The sequence below is a fragment of the Salmo trutta genome, chromosome 8, assembly GCF_901001165.1.
Source record: "Salmo trutta chromosome 8, fSalTru1.1, whole genome shotgun sequence".
Lineage (NCBI taxonomy): Eukaryota > Metazoa > Chordata > Actinopteri > Salmoniformes > Salmonidae > Salmo > Salmo trutta.
Genome location: NC_042964.1, coordinates 48,932,216 through 48,954,810, shown reverse-complemented (window position 1 = coordinate 48,954,810; position 22,595 = coordinate 48,932,216). Strand labels below are relative to the sequence as shown.

Sequence of the window (22,595 nt, the reverse complement as noted above, 5' to 3'; positions counted from 1 at the left end):
TTCCTTTATGAATCCATACGAGCCAACATGTAGATTGATGTAATGAAATGGGAACGATTCCCAATTTGATCGTTGTTATCCATAGCTGGCTTACATTACAGTGTAAAATGTTCAGTGTCTCTTGAATATCATATGAAATACTTGTGATCCAGGCAGAAGGTTCATGCATAGAGTATGTGTCTATCAAAGACAGACCACAACCTATAGAATATGTCATATGATCCAGTGATGCTCAAGCAGTAAATGTATTACATGGAAATGAAACATCTAGAAGACATTGTAGATTCAACTTATCAACAGTCATTATGTACAAATAGTTTGAGTGCAAGACATGACTTTGATACTTGAGAACTCAGAACATAAGACAAACGTTCTGTTATGGTGTCCTTCAACATTGGAATGCAGCCAGATACTCAGTAGGTTTGAGGTCGTCTCCCGCTGATGTTATACGACCCTTGACCTCTCATCCTCAAGGACCTTCCTTAACGAGGCACACTTCCTCCCCCTGGGCCGAGCAGGTTGTCGGGGTCCGTGGGAGGTGTGGTCTGGAGACCCTGAAGGTGAGGGTCCAGTCCAGTCAGCAGAAGCTAGAGGTACAACATGTGAGTGTTCGCGTCCACCAGCAACTTCATCATTGTTGTTGTAGTTGTCATATTTATCATCACCACCATCATCATCACCATCATCACCAACCCTATCACCATCACCAACCCCATCATCACCACCAACCCCATCACCATCACCAACCCCATCATCACCATCACCAACCCCATCATCACCATCATCATCATCACCACCACCATCATCATCACCATCATCCCCAACTCCATCACCACCATCACCACCATCACCAACCCCATCATCACCATCACCAACCCCATCATCACCATCATCACCAACCCCATCACCAACCCCATCATCAACATCATCACCAACCCCATCACCAACCCCATCATCACCATCATCACCAACCCCATCACCAACCCCATCATCACCATCACCAACCCCATCACCAACCCCATCATCACCATCATCACCAACCCCATCACCAACCCCATCATCACCATCACCAACCCCATCACCATCATCACCATCACCAACCCCATCATCACCATCATCACCAACCCCATCACCATCACCAACCCCATCATCACCATCACCAACCCCATCATCACCAACCCCATCACCACCAACCCCATCACCACCATCACCAACCCCATCATCATCATCACCATCACCAACCCCATTATCACCAACCCCATCACCACCAACCCCATCATCACCATCACCAACACTTCATCACCATCACCAACCCCATCACCACCAACCCCATCACCACCATCACCAAGCCCATCATCATCACCATCATCATCACCATCACCAACCCCATCATCACCATCACCAATCCCATCATCATCATCATCACCATCATCACCAACCCCATCATCACCATCACCAACCTATCATCACCATCATCATCACCACCATCATCACCATCACCATCACTACCATCATCATCATCATCACCAACCCCATCATCACCATCACCAACCCCATCATCATCATCATCACCATCATCACCAACCCCATCATCACCATCACCAACCCCATCATCACCATCACCAACCCCATCATCACCATCATCATCATCACCACCATCACCATCACCAACCCCATCATCACCATCACCAACCCCATCATCATCATCATCACCATCATCACCAACCCCATCATCACCATCACCAACCCATCATCACCATCATCATCACCACCATCATCACCATCACCATCACCACCATCATCATCATCACCAACCCCATCATCACCATCACCAACCCCATCATCACCAACCCCATCACCAACCCCATCATCATCATCATCATCATCACCACCACCACCATCATCACCATCACCACCATCATCATCACCATCATCACCACCACCACCACCAACCCATCATCATTACCATCACCAACCCATCATCACCATCATCATCACCACCATCATCACCATCACCATCACCACCATCATCATCATCATCATCACCAACCCCATCATCACCATCACCAACCCCATCATCACCAACCCCATCATCATCATCATCATCATCACCACCACCACCATCATCACCATCACCACCATCATCATCATCATCATCATCACCACCACCACCACCACCACTACCATCACCAACCCCATCATCATCACCATCACCAACCCCATCATCACCATCACCAACCCCATCAACATCACCATCACCAACCCCATCATCATCACCATCACCACCACCATCACCACCACCACCACACCACCACCACCATCATCACCAACCGCATCACCATCACCATCACCACCACCATCATCATCATCACCACCACCATCACCATCACCAACCGCATCATCATCACCATCACCACCACCATCATCACACCAACCCCATCATCATCATCACCATCACCACCACCATCATCATCATCACCACCACCATCACCAACCTCATCATCACCACCACCACCATCATCACCATCACCAACCGCATCATCATCATCACCACCATCATCATCACCATCACCACCACCATCATCATCATCACCACCACCATCACCAACCGCATCATCATCATCACCACCACCACCACCATCGTCATTGTCGTAATTGTCATCATCAACCATCAACCATCATCATCCTAATCAGAGGGTTTCTCAATGAGAGCCTCTGTCTCTGAAAGTGCTGTCTGTCTGTAACTGTGTCTCCAGCAGGAGGGTCTACTGCCCATCGTTAGGAGAATGTCTACATTTATGGGTCCATGTGACATGGTGACAGCTCATTTTTGTTGTGGCCTGGAAGAGGAGGTTGAGTCTGTGACTTAGGTTATGTAAACTGCCTAATGTGTGTTGGCAGTCTTCATTTGCCTGCTTGCTTCTCAACATCATAAGTGATTATAATCATTTTGCTTTGGTGCAGATGCATGACAAGTGTGTGTGTGTGTGTGAGGCCCTATGTGAGTTAGTGAGAAAGTGAGTGTGTGTGTCCACGTGTATGTGTGTGTGCCAGCATGCATGCCGTGTGTGCTCAGGAAGGTGCCTGTAATAACTGGAGTGTAATACATGTGAATTCCCCCTCGCCTCCCCCCTCGCCTCCATGATTGATGTCACCATAAGCCCCTCTCTCATGTACCAGTCTGGCTTTGCGTCAGTATTCACACACTGGCAAATGGACAGTTTGTACAGACCATCTGCATTCATGGCAGCATAACTTTCAAAGAAACGGACGTATCTCCTGACATCTCTCTTACTCTCCTTGTAATACACAGACGTATATATCCCCGCCTACCATAAATCTCCCATAAGCACCTGCTGTATTCTGAAAAGCACTTTATAATTAAAAACACGCCTAGTCGAAAATCCAGACGCTGAAATATTAAGATCGACTGTGTGCATGGATCCCCCATTTTCTGTAACCCCGGTTTGTTCTACAGAGCCAAACTCTGTGAAGCATTCCATTTTTAATGTCGACTTATTTCCAGATGCATTATTTATTAGGTAGTGGGCAGGGTGATTCACAAGCCATCTGATTGTCTGTGAGTCCAATGCCCGGGTGGGATTGACCCAACTGAGGTGTGTGTAAGTGTGTGTGTGGTGTGTCACAGCAGATTGTGTGTGTGTGTGCGTGCATGCGTGTGTGTGTGTGTGTGTGTGTGTGTGTGTGTGTGGGGGCATCAACTGGAGGATAGATGGATCATGGCTGGATTCGACAGTGCAGTGAGACAGGGATTGGTGGTGTTGGAAGCAGAACTGATCTGATGACCCTCATCAACTGGCCCAGGAATAAAACACTCACATCCACTGTATTCACACTAGGTCTACATCCCAACTGGCAACCTGTTCCCTATTTAGTGCACGACATGGGGATTAGTGTGCGGTTTGGGACACACCTTATAGCTCCATAGGATTTACACAGTATGGTTATGTGGTTTAAAGTCTGGGCTGTGGAATCAGATCTTCAACACTCGTTTTAATGGCCTATTCCGTTAGAAGCGCTGCCATTTATGAGGACTGAAATTGTGACCCGGAAGATAATCACCATCACTGAGACATGGTGGGATATGGAGGGGTCAAGCTTTCTGAATCATGCGATGTGTCATCATGTAAGGTGTAAAAAAGCTGTAAACTCTTCTATTGCTGCAGCTGCTTCCCTTCGTCCTCCGGGTAAGTTAGAGACGTGCTTTTCTCCCCCCTCCACCCATTCTCCCTCCTTTATTCATTTGTTTTATTGCATTACAGAATTATGTAAATATGTGCATTGCCGATTCTTGAGGGAGAGCGCCGAGCGCAGGGCCGGGGCCCGAGAGCATCCGCAAGGGCAATTTGATCGTTTGCAATGAATGCTTGCTAACATATGTCGGCTTGTCACACATACAAATGGACATTAATACGATCACGGAATGAACCCATCTGCGGAGGGGTGACGTGGTAAGGGGCATCCTGGTGTCTAATTTACAAACTGAACCGTGGAGTGTGGGATACATGAGGTCTGTGAATGGGTATTATTAATGGATATCTATCACACACACACACACACACACACACACACACACACACACACACACACACACACACACACACACACACACACACACACACACACACACACACACACACACACACACACACACACACACACACACACACACCCAGGGCTGTCTATCTGGCTGCTTAGTGGCTGACCCTCAGTCAATGTGAATAACAAAAGCAGTGGGATCATTAGCCCCCCCACCTGGGGGCATCTTTAATAGGGTTTGTGTAATGAAGGCAGCTGCCGCGAATTGCTGCATATCCATAATGTGCCGGCGACATCGCCGTAATGTTGTATTAGTGTTACATCGTCCGGGTGTGTGTGTGTGTGTGTGTGTGTGAAATTGGGTCTGTGAAATTATGTCTACAATCATATCCCGCAGATGTTTGAGGTAGTTCCAGCGTTGCTCAGGCGTTGTGACAGTGTTATGACAAGGCCTGAAGGCCACACCGATGATGTCAGATGGAGTGATGATGTCAGATGGAGTGATGATGTCAGATGGAGCGAGGATGTCAGATGGAGCGATGATGTCAGATGGAGCGAGGATGTCAGATGGAGCGATGATGTCAGATGGAGCGAGGATGTCAGATGGAGCGAGGATGTCAGATGGAGTGATGATGTCAGATGGAGCGAGGATGTCAGATGGAGCGAGGATGTCAGATGGAGTGATGATGTCAGATGGAGCGATGATGTCAGATGGAGCGATGATGTCAGATGGAGCGAGGATGTCAGATGGAGCGAGGATGTCAGATGGAGCGAGGATGTCAGATGGAGCGATGATGTCAGATGGAGCGATGATGTCAGATGGAGCGATGATGTCAGATGGAGCGTATGAAATGAAGGTGCACTAAACTGTCTTGTACTGTGTGCATGACGCAAGAGCATCTGATTGGTTGGGCTCTGGACTGGGGGACAAAAATGACAACCAATGCACCAATGATGCCCTCTTGTCTCAGGGCCTGGGTACCAACCATAACTCCTAAACTCTCTTACAGTGACTCTCCTAACAGTGATGTCATCCCTATACAGTACATTCTGTTGACTAATCCCTTATTGTGGGCACATCAGTTAAGTCTTCATGTTCTTCCTTGTGGGAAAGTGTGTTTTTAAAATGAAATCTGCCACGGAAAGTGTGACGAGTCGCTCTCTTCCCCACCCTCTGACATAGGCCCTACAGAGTAATGACAGAATCTGGATTCCACTCCGATACAGCTGAGCCACTCTGCACTGTAAAGAGCTAACTCCTCCAGCAAGGTCCAAACCCCCATGACTCTCTGCACACACACACACACACACACACACACACACACACACACACACACACACACACACACACACACACACACACACACACACACACACACACACACACACACTCCGCCCAGTCATGTACAACTAATACCACATCCCTTTTAAAAACGACAAGATCTGTATCTTAATGAGGGGGCCAACCAATGAGGTTTGTTTGTATTGAGTCAATCCGATCAATCTGTGTGATCAGTTGCCAAATAAGTGACCCTTTTTGTTTGTGTTCCTCTGAGGTGCCAGCGTTGCCAAGTCTAGGCTGATTTCCCAGCTGTTTGGCCCTAATTAATTGGTATGGCGAGCAGCGTGCCACTCTCATGTGTTTTTGATGTCAGCGACCACGCTTCTGCCTTTGTACGGCCCTAGCAACAGTGCAGGGGTCTTAACCGGCGCCAAGTTGTTGTCTTATCTAAATTAAAACTATGCTAATCTCTGTATTATTCCCACCCCATAGAGCTGCACATTTCCAACAAGACCCCTCTCTCTTTTACTCTCTCTTTCTTTCTTTCTCTCTCTCTCTTGACCTCCTATCCTTTCTCTCTCTGTCTCTCTCTATACCCCTCTCTCTCTCGCTCTCTCTCACTCTCTGTCTGTACCTCTCGTCTCTCTCTCTGTGCCTCTCTCTGTTCCTCTCTCTCTCTCTCTCCCTCACTCTGTACATCTCGTCTCTCACGTCTCGTCTCTCTCTCTCCCTCTATCTATCTCTCTCTCTCTCCCCCTTCTCTCTCTCTCTCGCTCTCTCATTTCCTGAACATATTTGATCAGCAGTCAGATATAGCAGTCAGTGCTGTGCGCCGGGGGAATAATAGCTATTGAACGCCCCACTTTAATTGCATACATTTGTTTTTACAACCATTGTTTTTTATCCTGCCGCTTTGAGGTAATTACGAGTCTGTTGTAAGGCTGCCAGGATACATGGTGTCCCCTGGTGTCTCCTGCAAAGGCACGTAGGGATAGATCCCCTGAAGGAGATGACTAGCTGAATTAAAAAAATCTCAGGGGGGGGGGGGTGGTGGCATCTGTCCCAAATCCTGACCTCCCCTACTGTCTTACCATTGGCTGTTTATGTTCCCTGAAGAAGTTGACTGAATGAGGCACATTTTTGTTTTCATGAACCCCTGAACTCCTCAGGAGCAAGTCCCATTCCAAACCCTCTCCATCTGTCCTACGCATAGAAATACAATTACGCAATTCTATTCTAGTTCATTCTAGTTATTATATTTCTATGGTTCTATCATAGGACAGAAGGTGGTTTTTAGGACAGGCCCCGGTCATGCAGGCTGTTTACGAAAGCAGACACAAGGCCTGTAGCCTAGTGGTTAGAGCGTTGGACTAGTAACCGGAAGGTTGCAAGATCAAATCTGTCACGTCCTGACCATAGTAAGTTGTTATTTTCTATGGTAGAGTAGGTCAGGGGGTGTTTGTCCGTTTTTGTATTTCTATGTTTAGTTTCTAGTTTTGTATTTCTAGGTTGGTTTTTGTTTGGCATGTCCTCCAATTAGAGGCAGCCGGTTGTCGTTGTCTCTAATTGGAGGTCATATTTAAGTTGATGTTTGTCCCACTTGGTTTTTGTGGGTGAATATATTTTGTGAGTAGTGTTTGTTCCTCCTGCGTCACGGTTTGTTGTTTTGTCCTTCAGTTTATTTTTGTATTGCATTAAGTTTCACAGTTTAATAAATATGTGGGATGAAACAGACGCTGCATTTTGGTCCGATCATTCAGACAGCCGTGACAGAATCACCCACCACCAAAGGACCGAGCAGCGTGGGCCGATGGACTGGACATGGGAGGACATCCTGGATGGAAAAGGATCCTGGACGTGGGAGGAGATCCAGAATGGAAGGGATCGGCAATTTTTTTTTGGGGGGGGCACACGGGTAGATTGGCGAAGGCGGTTTTAAGACCTGAGCCAACTCCCCGTGCTTACCGTGGGGAGCGAGTGACTGAACAAGCACCGTGGTATGGGGTGATGCGCACTGTGTCGCCCGTGCGCACTCACAGCCCGGTGCGCTCGGTAGAAGCTCCTCACCGTTGCCGTGCTAGAGTTGCCGTGCTAGGGCGCCGGCTCAGCGTATCTGGTCTCCAGTGCATCTCTACGGCCCAGGTTATCCTGCGCCTGCTCTATGCACGGTACCCCCCGTTCACCAGCACAGCCTAGTTTGTCCTGTGCCGGCGCTCCGCCCTTGCTTGGCTCAAATAACCATCCAGCCAGGACGGGGTGTGCCAGCTCTAAGCTCCAGACCTCCGGTGCACCTCCGGAGCCCAGTACGCCCTGTGCCTCCTCCTCGCACTCGCCCTGAGGTGCGTGTTACTAGTCTGGCGCCTCCTATGCCAGCTCCACGCATCAGGCCTCCAGTGCGCCTTCCCAGTCCGGGGTGTCCTGTTCCTGCTCCCCGCACTCGCCCTGAGGTGCGTGTTACTAGTCTGGCGCCTCCTATGCCAGTCCCACTCATCAGGCCTCCAGCGACGCTCCCCAGTCCGGAGCCTCCAGCGACACTCCCCAGTCCGGACCCTCCAGCGACGCTCCCCAGCCCGGAGCCTCCAGCGGCGCTCCCCAGCCCGGAGCCTCCAGCGGCGGTCCACAGCCCGGCGCCTCCAGTGGTGGTCCACAGCCCGGAGTCTTCAGCCCAGAGTCTTCAGCGGCGGTTGGCGGTCCAAATCCTCCGGCGATGATCCATGGTCTGGTTCCTCGGGACATACAGAAGCGGGGAGATCAGCGGGCGGTGGGGTACTACGGGTTGTTGTTTGGGGGGGTTTTGTTGTTGGTTTTGTTGGGGGGGGTACTGTCATGTCCTGACCATAGTAAGTTGTTATTTTCTATGGTAGAGTAGGTCAGGGCGTGACATAGGGTGTTTGTCCGTTTTTGTATATCTATGTTTAGTTTCTAGTTTTGTATTTCTAGGTTGGTTTTTGTTTGGCATGATCTCCAATTAGAGGCAGCCGGTTGTCGTTGTCTCTAATTGGAGGTCATATTTAAGTTGATGTTTGTCCCACTTGGTTTTTGTGGGTGAATATATTTTGTGAGTAGTGTTTGTTCCTCCTGCGTCACGGTTTGTTGTTTTGTCCTTCAGTTTATTTTTGTATTGCATTAAGTTTCACAGTTTAATAAATATGTGGAACGAAACAGACGCTGCATTTTGGTTCGATCATTCAGACAGCCGTGACAAAATCCCTGAGCTGACAAGGTAAAAATCTGTCTTTCTGCCCCTGAACAAGGCAGTTAACCCACTGTTCCTAGGCCGTCATTGAAAATAAAAATGTGTTCTTAACTGATTTGCCTAGTTAAATAAAGGTAAAAAAAGGAGGCACCATTTACAAATGCAAAGGATGAGTTGTTTTTAAAGAAGGGAAACCTCTCCTGTCGGTGAATAAAGAGAGGGACTGAATACATATGAGGCATGCCTTCATGATCTGTTTTAATAGTCTATTTTACTGGGGAGAAGTGTCCAAGAGGGAGTCCTAAATCGCTCTGGTCAAAAGTAGTGCACTATATAGGGAATAGGGTGCCATTCGGGAGTCAAACCCAAAGTTCTTCTTCATAAAGCAGCCCAATCCTCAGCTCGTCAAATGCCAATCGCAAGACCGATAAAAAGCTAAATCCATTTGAGAGGGTTTTTTCCCCGTGTGCACATCCCTGGCTTTTTATTTCGGATGTTTTTTTCCAGAGGGATGATCTGATGGAAAGTGCCTTAAGGGATATAAATGTTTTTTGTCTGTCTCTTTCAAAATACGCAAGGGGCAACGTTGCCTCGCAGCGATTGGGGGATTCTCTTCTGTCTGTCTGCATCGGCATAATTCAAGACTGAAGTAAAAGGGTTTTGAGTGCCACGCTTTTGGCAGCCCCTACGTGAAGAGAATCCATTGCTGCAATCAAAGTCTGATTTATATCATTGTAAATGGCTGTTGAGTTGCAGGGGCCCACTGTGAACTGTACTGTACTATACAACCACTACTCCTCCTAATGTAGGAGTTGAGAGGCATGTTTATCTATTTCCAAGCCAAAGGCACACCACAGTTGAAGCAGACATTTCAGTCACAATGACTTCATTACAGTGTAATCATTCCATGATAAAATATTGTTAATGAACTGTAAATGTAATATCCACACAAACACACACATCCCCACCACCTCCCACCAGATACACATGTTCCTTGGCTTCCTGAAGTAAGCAAACCTTGGCTCAGCTTTGTAGTTGCAGGAGAGGTTGCACAGAGTTAGGTGAACTAAGGGAAGAGTATCTTTCTCTTTAGGACTTTAGTTTTCCTGTCACATTCTGAACGGGAAGATAAGATTCCATTAGCGGTGGGCGACAGACTGTGTCATTTCGACACAAGATTCTCAAACAAAGCCTTCCTCTCTCCACCTTATTAACCTCCCAGGGATCTCTCTTCACAGAGAAGCCAGTCCCCTCGCCCACCTTATTAACCTCCCAGGGATCTCTCTTCACAGAGAAGCCAGTCCTTATCTCAGTAATAAATCCATTCCAGCACACCGCCACGGCTTTATTATTTATTATTCATATTACTTTTCTGCTGCCGTATAATCTGAGGACAGATCATTAGAACGGCAACACACAGGGAAATGTCACTGCTGAGAGGGAGGCTGTGGCTCTCTCCTCTCCTGGATTATTTTACGAGAACGTGGAGAGGAGACACATCAGGACTTGACTTTACGGAGTTAGGGACTGGGATAAGTTTTCCCAAGCATTAGGTAAACCCAAAAGAGGATGTATATTTTGACAAAGGCAGGAAATGTGCAAATAGAAGAGTGTGTGTGTGTGTGTGCGCGTGTACGCGTGCACACGCGTGTGTGCATGTCAGATATCTCTTTCATAGACCTCTTCGATATAATGACAGTAATTCCACTCATGGTGTAGTGATACTGAAGATGACAGTTTCAATGTTTGATATCATGTTTGTCATACAACTCACGCCAGGAAAGTTATATGTCCCGTTTCCTTTTGTTTACATTTTCTGTCAGTGTTTAACAACACACACGTTTGACATTAATTGCTGCTATTTACCGAGCAGAACCATGAGACTCCGTCAGGTTAATGGAGGCTGAGAAACCCAGGTTTGAGAAGTCTATTATAATGTCCCTCAGTCTTATATGTTGCATTTTATAGATGCGATACTTTCACTGTCTCACTGTTCTGAGAATGCCACTTCTTCAAGGTAGGTGTAAAGTTATGTAGAACTTTGGATGATGGATGATGTGGATGATGGATGATGTGTATAGTGGATAGGTAGTGGATGATGTGGATAGTAGATAGGTAGTGGGTGATGTGGATAGGTAGTGGATGATGTGGATACTAGATAGGCTGTGGATGATGTGGATACTAGATAGGCTGTGGATGATGTGGATGATGTGGATACTAGATAGGCTGTGGATGATGTGGATACTAGATAGGCTGTCGATGATGTGGATAGGTTGTGGATGAAGTGGATAGTAGATAGGTAGTGGATGATGTGGATAGTAGATAGGTAGTGCATGATGTGAATAGTAGATAGGCTGTGGATGATGTGGATAGGTTGTGGATGATGTGGATAGTAGATAGGTCGTGCATGGTTTGGATAGTAGATAGGTAGTGGATTATGTGGATAGTAGATAGGTAGTGGGTGATGTGGATAGGTAGTGGATGATGTGGATACTAGATAGGCTGTGGATGATGTGGATACTAGATAGGCTGTGGATGATGTGGATAGGTTGTGGATGAAGTGGATAGTAGATAGGTAGTGGATGATGTGGATAGTAGATAGGTAGTGCATGGTTTGGATAGTAGATAGGTAGTGGATGATGTGGATAGGTTGTGGATGATGTGGATAGTAAATAGGTAGTGCATGGTTTGGATAGTAGATAGGTAGTGGATTATGCGGATAGTAGATAGGTAGTGGGAGATGTGGATAGTAGATAGGTAGTGGATGATGTGGATAGTAGATAGGTAGTAGATGATGTGGATAGGTAGTGGATGATGTAGATAGGCTGTGGATGATGTGGATAGGTAGTGGATGATGTGGATACTAGATAGGCTGTGGATGATGTGGATACTAGATAGGCTGTGGATGATGTGGATAGGTAGTGGATGATGTGGATACTAGATAGGCTGTGGATGATGTGGATAGGTTGTGGGTGATGTGGATAGGTAGTGGGTGATGTGGATAGTAGATAGGTAGTGCATGATTTGGATAGTAGATAGGTAGTGGATAATGTGGATAGGTTGTGGATGATGTGGATAGTAGATAGGTAGTGCATGATTTGGATAGTAGATAGGTAGTGGGTGATGTGGATAGTAGATAGGCTGTGGATGATGTGGATACTAGATAGGCTGTGGATGATGTGGATAGGTTGTGGATGATGTGGATAGTAGATAGGTAGTAGATGATGTGGATAGTAGATAGGTAGTGCATGATTTGGATAGTAGATAGGTAGTGGGTGATGTGGATAGTAGATAGGTAGTGGGTGATGTGGATAGTAGATAGGTAGTGGGTGATGTGGATAGATAGTGGATGATGTGGATACTAGATAGGCTGTGGATGATGTGGATACTAGATAGGCTGTGGATCATGTGGATAGGTTGTGGATGATGTGGATACTAGATAGGCTGTGGATGATGTGGATACTAGATAGGCTGTGGATGATGTGGATAGGTTGTGGATGAAGTGGATAGTAGATAGGTAGTGCATGATTTGGATAGTAGATAGGTAGTGGATGATGTGGATAGGTTGTGGATGATGTGGATAGTAGATAGGTAGTGCATGGTTTGGATACTAGATAGGTAGTGGATTATGTGGATAGTAGATAGGTAGTAGATGATGTGGATAGGTAGTGGATGATGTAGATAGTAGATAGGTAGTGGATGATGTGGATAGGTTGTGGATGATGTGGACAGGTAGTGGATGATGTGGATAGTAGATAGGTAGTGCATGATTTGGATACTAGATAGGCTGTGGATGATGTGGATAGGTTGTGGATGATGTGGATAGTAGATAGGTAGTGGATGATGTGGATAGTAGATAGGTACTGGATGATGTGGATAGTAGATAGGTAGTGGATGATGTAGATAGTAGATAGGTAGTGGATGATGTGGATAGTGGACAGGTAGTGGATTATGTGGATAGTAGATAGGTAGTGGGTGATGTGGATAGGTAGTGGATCATGTAGATAGGGAGTGGATGAAGTGGTAACTAGATACAGTTGAAGTCAGAAGTTTACATAGACTTAGGTTGGTGTCATTAAAACTTGATTTTCAACCACTCCACAAATTTCTTGTTAACAAACTATAGTTTTGGCAAGTCGGTTAGGACATCTACTTTGTGCATGACACAAGTCATTTTTCCAACAATTGTTTACAGACAGATTATTTCACTTATCATTCACTGTATCACAATTCCAGTGGGTCAGAAGTTTACATACACTTAGTTGACTGTGCCTTTAAACAGCTTGGAAAATTCCAGAAAATGATGTAATGGCTTTAGAAGCTTCTGATAGGCTAATTGACATAATTTGAGTCAATTGGAGGTGTACCTGTGGATGTATTTCAAGGCCTACCTTCAAACCCAGTGCCTCTTTGCTTGACATCATGGGAAAATCAAAAGAAATCAGCCAAAAATGGTAGACCTCCACAAGTCTAGTTCATCCTTGGGAGCAATTTCCAAACGCTTGAAGGTACCACGTTCATCTGTACAAACAATAGTACGCAAGTATAAACACCATGGGACCACGCAGCCGTCATACCACTCAGGAAGGAGACGCGCTCTGTCTCCTAGAGATGAACGTACTTTGGTGCGAAAAGTGCAAATCAATCCCAGAACAACAGCAAAGGACCTTGTGAAGATGCTGGAGGAAACAGGTACAAAAGTATCTATATCCACCGTAAAACGAGTCCTATATCGACATAACCTGAAAGGCCACTCAGCAAGGAAGAATCCACTGCTCTATAAAAGCCAGACTATGGTTTTCAACTGCACATGGGGACAAAGATTGCACTTTTTGGAGAAATGTCCTCTGGTCTGATGAAACAAAAATAGAACTGTTTGGCCATAATGACCATCGTTATGTTTGGAGGAAAAAGGGGGAGGCTTGCAAGCCGAAGAACAGCATCCCAACCGTGAAGCACGGCGGTGGCAGCATCATGTTATGGGGGTGCTTTGCTGCAGGAGGGACTGGTGCCCTTCACAAATAGATGCCATCATGAGGAAGGTAAGTTATGTGGATATATTGAAGCAACATCTCAAGACATCAGTCAAGAAGTTAAAGCTTGGTCGCAAATGGGTCTTCCAAATGGACAATGACCCCAAGCACACTTCCAAAGTTGTGTCAAAATGGCTTAAGGACAACAAAGTCAAGGTATTGGAGTGGCCATCACAAAGCCCTGACCTCAATCCCATAGAAAATTTGTGGGCAGAACTTAAAAAGCGTGTGCGAACAAGGAGGCCTACAAACCTGACTCAGTTACACCAGATCTGTCAGGAGGAATGGGCCCAACAAAATTCACCCAACTTATTGTGGGAAGCTTGTGGAAGGCTACCCGAAACGTTTGACCCAAGTTAAACAATTTAAAGGCAATGCTACCAAATACTAATTGAGTGTATGTAAACTTCTGACCCACTGAGAATGTGATGAAAGAAATACAAGCTGAAATAAATCATTCTCTCTACTATTATTCTGACATTTCACATTCTTAAAATAAAGTGGTGATCCTAACTGACCTAAGACAGGGGATTTTTCCAAGGGTTAAATGTTAGGAATTGTAAAAAACTGAGTTTGAATGTATTTGGCTAAGGTGTATGTAAACTTCCGACTTCAACTGTAGGTTGTGGATGATGTGGATAGTGGATATGTAGTTGATGATTTGGATAGGTAGTGGATGATTTGGATAGGTAGTGGATGATTTGAATAGGTAGTGAATGATGTGGATATTAGATAGGTTGTGGAGGATGTGGATAGTAGATAGGTAGTGGATGATGTGGATATTAGATAGGTCGTTGATGATGTGGATAGTGGATAGGTAGTGGATGAAGTGTATAGTAGATAGGTAGTGGATGATGTGGATAGGTAGTGGATGATGTGGATATGTAGTGGATGATGTGGATATTAGATAGGTCGTTGATGATGTAGATGGTGGATAGGTAGTGGTTGAAGTGTATAGTAGATAGGTAGTGGATGATGTGGATAGGTAGTGGATGATGTGGATGATGTGGATACTAGATAGGTAGTGGATGATGTGGATAGTGGAATGGTAGTGGATGATGTGGATAGTGGATAGGTAGTGGATGATGTAGATAGGTAGTGGATAATATGGATACTAGATAGGTAGTGAATGACTTGGATAGGTAGTGGATTATGTGGTTAGCTAGTGGATGATGTGGATAGTAGATATGTAGTGGATGATTTGGATAGGTAGTGGATGATATGGATAGTAGATAGGTAGTGGATGATGTGGATAGTGGATAGGTAGTGGATGATGTGGATAGTAGATAGGTAGTGGATGAAGTGGATACTAGATAGGTAGTGGATGATGTGGATAGGTAGTGAATGACTTGGATAGGTAGTGGATGATGTGGATAGGTAGTGGGTGATGTGGATAATAGATAGGTAGTGGATGATTTGGATAGGTAGTGGATGATGTGGTTACTAGATATGTAGTGGATGATGTGGATTACAGATAGGTAGTGGGTGATGTGGATCGTAGATAGGTAGTGGATGATGTGGATAGTAGATAGGTGGTGGATGATGTGGATCGTAGATAGGTAGTGGATGATGTGGATAGTAGATAGGTGGTGGATGATGTGGATCGTGGATCGGTAGTGGATGATGTGGATGCTAGATAGTTAGTGAATGATGTGGATAGTGGAATGGTAGTGGATTATGTGGATAGGTAGTGGATGATGTGGATAGTAAGTGGATGATGTGGATAGTAGATAGGTAGTGGATTATGTGGATAGGTAGTTCATGATGTGGATAGTAGATATATTGTGGATGATGTGGATATGTGGTGGATGATGTGGATAATAGATAGGTAGTAGATTATGTTTACAGTGGATAGGTAGTGGGAGATGTGGATAGGTAGTGGATGATGCTGATAGTAGATAGGTAGTAGATGATGTGGATACTAGATAGGTTGTGGATGCTGTGGATAGTGCATAGGTAGTGGATGATGTGGATAGTAGATAGGTAGTGGATGATGTGGATAGTGGATAGGTAGTGGATGATGTGGATAGTAGATAGGTAGTGGATGATGTGGATAGTAGATAGGTAGCGGATGATGTGCATAGTAGATAGGTAGTGGATGTTGTGGATAGTAGATAGGTAGTGGATGATGTGGATAGTAGATAGGTAGTGGGTGATGTGGATAGGTTGTGGATGATGTGGATAGTGGATAGGTAGTGGGTGATGTGGATAGGTTATGGATGATGTGGATAGTAGATAGGTATTGGATGATGTGGAAAGTAGATAGGTAGTGGATGATGTGGATAGTAGATAGGTAGTGGGTGATGTGGATAGTGGATAGGTAGTGGATGATGTGGATAGGTTGTGGATGATGTGGATAGTGGATAGGTAGTGGGTGATGTGGATAGGTAGTGGATGATGTGGATAGTGGATAGGTAGTGGATGATGTGGATAGGTAGTGGATGATGTGGATAGTGGATAGGTAGTGGATGATGTGGATAGGTTGTGGATGATGTGGATAGTAGATAGGTAGTGGATGATGTGGATAGGTTGTGGATGATGTGGATAGGTTGTGGATGATGTGGATAGTAGATAGGTAGTGGGTGATGTGGATAGGTAGTGGATCATAGTAGGTTGTGTTAGTTTATGTTTGAACTAGAGAGGGTCTACTCTAGTTGAATTTGACATGCCTTCATGTAGGAAATAGGTAAAGTGGTCTGTGTAAAAATACCATGTCTCCATGTGAGAGATATGTCAAAATGTCTTGTGTTTGATTGTCAAGTCTTCGTGTGAGGGATATGTCATATCGTGTGAAAATATCACCTCACATGCTGTGTGTGGAAGCCAGGGTATACTCTATGTAAAAATGGCATGTGTCGACATGGTGTAGGTAATTGTCATGTCTGTGTTTGGAAATAGGATGAACCGGAATGTACAAATGTCAAATATCTGTGTAATAGAGAGGCAGGGTCTACACTACTGTATACGAACATGTTCTGTCTTGTGAGAGATACAGAGTGTGTGATGCATGTGTGATCTCAAGTACGTGCCAAGCGGATGATGGACAGGCTTAGGTAATTATGCATTATTCAATCATCTGCTGTCTAAAAATAAGCCCTGCCATCTGTTGAGTCCAAAACAAGTCACTACACTATTTATTTCAATATTAATATGGTGAGCCAGATAAAAGGTGAGGCGCTTTGTGCGATTGAATAATATCAGACTATGTGGCTTGTCGACCAATCGAGAGCCTTGACCTTTCTGCAGTGTTTCACGTGTCACAGTGTGCATGGGGGGAAACTATGTGTGAAGGAATAGACGTGTGTGGTAGAGGTAGAGAACAATAGCAAGCGAGAGCAAGAGAAGGGCCTTTCACTTGGCCCTCATCCAGCTTCGTATCACTCGGCCTGTCAAGACTTTTCAAAGTCAATTTATTTTTAGATATTTCATTTGGAGGCGATTTTCGCTCTGTGGTCCCCCTCCCCCTCTCACCGTATACCCTGCCTCTGCTCCAGTCTTGCCCACCTCTCCCACGGGTGTCCGTATATAAGCCCATTCCTCGGCTGCAGTGCAACGCTATTTGATTTAATTCAGAGAGCCATCTGTAATCCTCTGCTGGACAGAGTCCCAGGGCCCCCATAGCCTCTCTCTCTCTCTCTCTCTCTCTCTCTCTCTCTCTCTCTCTCACCTCTCTCTCTCCCCTTTTTCTCCACTCTCTCTCTCCTCACTCTCGCTCTCTCTCTCACCTCGCTCTCTCTCCCCTTTTTCTCCACTCTCTCTCTCTCTCCTCTCTCCCCTCTCTCCATCTCGCTCTCTATCCTCTCTCTCTCTCTCTCTCTCTCTCTCTCTCTGTCTCAGTCAGACTAATGCAGACAGGTCCCCATAACATTCAGGTGTTCTGCTCCTTTATTGAAATAGCCATATGCAGAACTCCCTGCTCCTATAACACACAGTACCATACAATACCGGTTACTTTAATTACTTTAGAACCAGTAGGTTATCTTAATCACACGTAAGAAGTCTGCTGCTATGGGTTGGAATTGAAGTTGCTCAATGTGAGAATGGACACAATGCAAGAGACTCTTCAAAATCAAATAAACAGTAAGGTGGACAGTCTCTGACAACCTGGAGAAGCTGCTCATAGAACATCTAAATCAAATAAACAGTAAGGTGGACAGTCTCTGTGACAACCTGGAGAAGCTGCTCATAGAACATCTAAATCAAATAAACAGTAAGGTGGACAGTCTCCGTGACAACCTGGAGAAGCTGCTCATAGAACATCTAAATCTCATGAAAACTGATTTAGAGCAGAAAGCCAAAGAAATCTGTGATGGTGTTGACCTGGATATAGCGCACCTGAGTTAAAGAATAGACAGTATCAAGGAAAAAAACGCAACAACACAAAATGAACCCAACTAACCGGTTTGACCCAAACGTATCTATATTAACAGGACTAGCTTACGAGTGCAACAAAGATATGGAAGAAAAGGCGAGGGAGCTGCTCACCGAGGGTCTGCACTGTGAGCAGGTGCCAGAACTGGTGGCCACCAAAAGGATGAGAGCGAGAGCCCAGGGACCAGGAGTCATGAAGGTCACATTCTGGGGGGTCAAAGATAAAGTGGATGTCCTCTGGCTGAAGCAACATCTGAAGAGCAGCCAAAAATGTTCATCAGATCAGCCAAGTCTCACACAGATCGAATCCTTGAACTCAACTTCAGAACACTCCTACGAGAGATCCCGGCTAGGAGAGATTTCAAATTGTCGGGGAATGGGAGGATGATGAAGCGGCCTCCTGATCCCGAGAGCGACCACAGGGGCCGGGGAGCTGTTCCTGCTGATCCTGCCCAGTTAGGCTGTGAACCATCTGCCCAGTCCGTAAGTGCTGAACAATGTTCTTTAATTCACTGGAGCGTTTAAAGGATGGATGACCACAAACTGTACACATAGAACATCACTACTACAGTCCCTAAACCCTGACTTTATTTCTTTGAATGAAACTCATTTGTATGACGACTTCACTGTTGATTTGGATGGTTATTCTTGGTTTGGACACAACCGAAACATTCATAGAAGAGAGCCTCTGAAGCTTCAGGTGACGTCAGACTTTTTGTTAGGAACGAAGGATTTGAACTATATAGAGTGAACATTGTGAACAAGTCAATGGATGGAATAATTAGTGTAATATTTGAACACCGTCTGTCGCAATATTCTTCAGTTTATTTTCTCTTGTTATTTACCACCTGAGGGTTCTACAAGGGGATTGGACTCTTTTTTTCAGCAACTTGTTGCTGCAGGTGAATTCTCTGGACACTGACAATACACATGTGGTGACCTGAACAGTCGTATCTCTGATCTGAGAGATTGTGTAATTGACATTGATGGTATTGCACCTAGAGTTGCTATAGACAGGTGGAAGTAGGCATGGGGAAACATTAATTGAATTCTTAAAGGATTCCAAGTGCTGCATTCTAAATGGTAGACTATCACCACAAAATTAGGGCAAAGCAGTCGTAGACTATATTGTAACACCCCGTGACTGTCTGAATAGAACTGCGCTTGTGGAAAGTAAAGGTCCTGAGTGTATTAGACTGATTGGAGACTGTAGTAGACTGGCTGATCATTCATTGTTGTTTCTCAAATTCACGGTGGGAAGCTATAGTGGGGAGGACGGGGAAGTAGGCTTATCTAAGTCAAGTGCAAATCAATCAGACCAAAGAAGGCCCAGAAACCTACCCGACCAATGTCTTTCATCTGACATGTGCTGTACTGTTCTTATGGACCTTATTGATAACCTGGAAGCTTGCCAGAAAACACCATATAATATTGATCAGTGGTATGGCTGGTTCTGTTAAATCACTCTCCTCCAAGGCTAAGAGACCTCAACACATTGGTAAACTGTATTGGAATAAAGAGTTAAGTCATTTATGGTCTGTAATGAGAGTTGCAGAAAATAAGTTCCTAACATGTAAAGACCAATCTTCTCATTGACTGGTCTTTACATTTTAGGAACTAAGACCAGTCAATGAGAAGAGGTTTCAACGAGAAGAGGAACATCTGTAAAGACCTTGGCTATTGTTTATATTCACAGTTCTATCATGCATGTGTGTGTCCTATACTGAATTATGCAGCTGGAATCTGGTGTTTTAAAGAATCCAAAACAGCAAACTCGATTCGAACCATAGCAGGTTTTCTGGGAGTGCATATGTTTGCCCCAAGCCTTGCTATTCACGGAGACATGGGTTGGTGCCCTGTGAAGTAAGGCAGAGGGTTCAATTATTAGGTTATGGAACCGTCTTATCAATATATCAGAGGACAGAATAACAAACACGGTTTTCAACTGGGATAAAACACACAGCTACCCTTGGACAAAGGAACTCGATGCCATATTTAAGGAAGCTGATCTACAACACATATTTAGAAACAAGTTAGGATGCAATGTCAAGATGATCAAACACAAGTTAACCATAAGCTACAAAGACATAATGGTCAATTGACATATGGCTAAAACCAAAACTCTGAATTTACAACCAGATCAAAAACAGCTACGATCCAGAACGTTATGTCACCTCTCACCTAACCAGAAACCAAAGATCCTTGTGTGCCCAGTTGAGAACTGGATACTGCATCTGGCAAATGAAGTAGGTAGGTTCAATGCCATAGATGAAGAAGAGGTCTATGTACAGTCTGTTATTTAGGGGAGGTCGAAAATGTACTTTACATGATGATTTAAGAGCTAAAATGTTTGATAAAATGATGCAAAGAAAACAGGAACAGAGAAACCACTGATGGAGCGGCCATTTGTAATGTCTGTGTTATGTATTGTTTTGTATATATTGTATTGTATTGTTGTTTTAAATATATTTTAGATTTTTTGAAGTAATTAGGAAAGAAGTATTCATGGTTGCAAGTTTTATGTCCAAAGCTCAGTGGCGGTTCTAGACCAATTCAACTGGGGGGGGGGGGGGGCAAGCTGGGGCCAGTTGTATTGTTAGAGGGGCCATTTACATTAGACCTTATTGTTGTCATATCGTTTTCTTCACTGCATTGCAGGCATTAGCAGGCAAAAGACCATGTTCATAATCATCATCGTTGCCACTGTCTAATAACGGATGTAAAAAAAGAACGATAGCAAAAATGTGTTATGTAAAAATGATAACATACTCCACATTTAGGGGGGCCACAAGGGGTCCAAAATTGTTGTCACAGGGCACTGCCCCCCCCCCCCCCCCCCGAACCGCTAGTGCCAAAGCTTGGAAGATTTTTTTGTTTTGTTTTCCAAATTGTTTTTCACTGCCGTATGAACATACTGTATGTTTATACAGTAAAATAATATATAAAATTTCTGAATGAAAGAAATAATCTTATTAAATACTTTTTTCTTTACATAGTTGAATGTGCTGACAACAAAATCACACAAAAATAATCAATGGAAATCCAATTTATCAACCCATGGAGGTCTGGATTTGGAGTCACACTCAAAATTAAAGTGGACAACCACACTACAGGCTGATCCAATTTTGATGTAATGTCCTTAAAACAAGTCAAAATGAGGCTCAGTAGTGTGTGTGGCCTCCACGTGCCTGTATGACCTCCCTACAACGCCTGGGCATGCTCCTGATGAGGTGGCGGATGGTCTCCTGAGGGATCTCCTCCCAGACCTGGACTAAAGCATCCGCCAACTCCTGGACAGTCTGTGGTGCAACGTGGCGTTGGTGGATGGAGCGAGACATGATGTCCCAGATGTGCTCAATTGGATTCAGGTCTGGGGAACGGGCGGGCCAGTCCATAGCATCAATGCCTTCCTCTTGCAGGAACTGCTGACACACTCCAGCCACATGAGGTCTAGCATTGTCTTGCATTAGGAGGAACCCAGGGCCAACCGCACCAGCATATGGTCTCACAAGGGGTCTGAGGATCTCATCTCGGTACCTAATGGCAGTCAGGCTACCTCTGGCGAGCACATGGAGGGCTGTGCGGCCCCCCCAAAGAAATGCCACCCCACACCATGACTGACCCACCGCCAAACCGGTCATGCTGGAGGATGTTGCAGGCAGCAGAACGTTCTCCACGGCGTCTCCAGACTCTGTCACGTCTGTCACATGTGCTCAGTGTGAACCTGCTTTCATCTGTGAAGAGCACAGGGCGCCAGTGGCGAATTTGCCAATCTTGGTGTTCTCTGGCAAATGCCAAACATCCTGCACGGTGTTGGGCTGTAAGCACAACCCCCACCTGTGGACGTCGGGCCCTCATACCACCCTCATGGAGTCTGTTTCTGACCGTTTGAGCAGACACATGCACATTTGTGGCCTGCTGGAGGTCATTTTGCAGGGCTCTGGCAGTGCTTCTCCTGCTCCTCCTTGCACAAAGGCGGAGGTAGCGGTCCTGCTGCTGGGTTGTTGCCCTCCTACGGCCTCCTCCACGTCTCCTGATGTACTGGCCTGTCTCCTGGTAGCGCCTCCATGCTCTGGACACTACGCTGACAGACACAGCAAACCTTCTTGCCACAGCTCGCATTGATGTGCCATCCTGGATGAGCTGCACTACC

At 45.4% G+C, this 22,595-nt stretch overlaps 1 pseudogene; it reads right to left on the bottom strand.

Moving 5' to 3' along the window:
* Nucleotides 1-482: 482 nt before the first annotated feature.
* LOC115197991 (pseudouridylate synthase 7 homolog) overlaps nt 483-22,595 on the bottom strand; it is a 75,907-nt pseudogene continuing 53,794 nt past the window's right edge.